Genomic DNA, 2,490 nt, shown 5'->3' with positions numbered 1-2,490 from the left:
CTTCTGATTAAAAGGCGAACTGCCAACTCTTGAGCCACGATCGCCCTAAATAACATTATATGATGTGAAAAAAGTTTATAAGAATCATTTTATATATTTTTCCATAGCATTGCATTTGAATTTAACAGTTCAATCTAACAAATATTTGTGAAATTATGATACATTTGTGAATGTATTTTAACAATCTAAATATGCATATGTACAAATATATTTAAAAAGCAAGAAAATTATGTATTATTACATTTACAGTGATTTTACGTTATTTTACATTTGAAATGTAAAATCACAGTCTATTTATATAAATGTAATGCTATTCTAGAAACACAGTAGAAAACTGTATAATACACAGTAAAATACTTTTATATTACATATTGTCTTTTACAGTGTAGGGTATGTTACAACTAACCCAGACTATGGAGTTAAGAGTAACATTTCACTCTTTGTGTTTGAGACCATACCATGCAATTAGTAATTGTGTTGCAGAGAAAATAGCTGTGCGATCTAATAGCAGTTACATGTAAATACATTACATCTAGAATCCACTACCTTAAAATGTTTCAAGCTGCAGACAGAAATGTCAGAAATGTTACAACTATCCCAGGGATAAGTGTGGTACAGGCCTTATACAACTTGTTGTTTTTTCCTAAACACTGAAAAAACACCAATGCAACTTCCAAATATGCAAGGCAGAAGTCCTATATTTCGTAGTAAAATTAAGCAAAAAGAAATAGAATTTATCATTTCCATACTTGACATTCCTGAAGATAAGACACTCCTTATTGAATACGAAGTATTTTATTTTATTTTTTTATAAGAACGCTTGTATCCACAGCCAGGAAACTCTTACTGCCCTCTAAATCTTGCATGCAAGTACTTACCTTATTACATGCTGGTTTTAATAAAGCTGTCAGTTGTGCTAGTGACCTCTCCAGGGACCAGTTTGGTTTATACTGCTGCTGCCAAATCATTCAATCAGACACCTATACCCTTCCCTTTGTGAAGTTTATAGACACTATGTATCATTCAACCCTCTTTAACTGAACAACTCTTTACTGCAGATAGAACAGCATCATCGGTCAGTGAGGAAACACATCTGAAGCTTTCATTTTTTTGGTGTTTTTAAGTCTCATAAAGAATAATTTGCAATAGATTTAATTGTTTAAAATGAAAAGATGAGACGACTTTAGTCTTTAAAAACTCGCCTAACAAACCTATATGCCCTTTATTTGATACGTTCAAATTAAATATGCCATCTGCATACATTTATACATGATGGCTGTGAAATTATTATTTCTTAAAAATCAAAACGTGCAGTCAGTTACCAACCAGCAAATTATAACTAAGAAAAATCAGAATGTAATTTGAAACTTGGATTACAGGTTATGATATTTTTTTAGATACTTAGTGGTAACCACAGAAATCTTTTCTGTGAACAAAATCCAATGTGCAGTGATTTTTCAAATAATATTCAGTACTACAAAACCAAGGATGTAACTCATCTACTTTCATCTCTGAATTATACAATTTTATTTTTAAGTCTGCATAATGCCAGTAGTTCTCTAGTCATTAATATACTGCTGCATAGGCTGGACTGTAAATACATCGTAAGGTTTTAAAAACTGAGCTTTAAAATGAACAGTGGTAATAAAAACTGAGAGAGGCCGACAGCGATCACTGACTTTTTTAGGGTTTGTCCAGATTAAATAGAACAAGATACAAAACATGTTAAAAATACAACAGCCTTAATAAATGCAGAGTAGTTTGGACTTGGAAGCAGGATTCATACTTCATCACTTAAAGACCAGATATCCCATCTGCTGTGAATGTTTTAGTACAGTTGTAATTATTATCACTTGTCACATCCTGTTTATGACAGCTAAAATAAAAAAACATTCATATAAGAAATAAAATTGTCTGGTGTAAACTGTGTATAGTGTTAAATAGGCCTATACTACTGTACTTTAATGTTGGTCACAAGGGTGGTGCATTAAGAGCCATACATTTTAGAAGGTGGTACTCACTGTGAAAAGTTTGAGAACCACTGTTCTAGAATATAGAAAACTGTTCAGGATTTTCTGATTGTTGTCTCTTTTATGTCTCTTTGCTTAACTGCAGGTCATCAAAGGTAAAATAGAATCTGTTGTCTGGGTGGTGGCTGAGTTTGACTTATCTTTAAAAACCTTTGTATACATACAATCATGGATGGTACTTCTTCAAGTAAAAATACACAAGTTGCATAAGTAAATAAATAACTTTATAAGACTCTATAAAAGTCAACACATTTCTCTCAGGACGTGTGTGGTTCAAATAAAGATGTATTGATTTAAGGATGGATCCCCACTAAAGCCCAGACAGCATTATCAGACAGAAGAGTAAGTGAAATAATAATTAACTTTAACAGTTTTTGATAGAAAAGGGTACTACACAAGTGTGAACACTTAGATTGTTAAGTTGGATATATAATGATTTCAGACTAACTTTCTGCACATA

This window comes from Pundamilia nyererei, unplaced genomic scaffold (genome assembly GCF_000239375.1).
Source record: "Pundamilia nyererei isolate P.nyererei 1_Seehausen unplaced genomic scaffold, PunNye1.0 scaffold00227, whole genome shotgun sequence".
NCBI lineage: Eukaryota > Metazoa > Chordata > Actinopteri > Cichliformes > Cichlidae > Pundamilia > Pundamilia nyererei.
The sequence above is the reverse complement of the archived record's forward strand: the minus strand, read 5'-3'. Positions refer to the sequence as shown.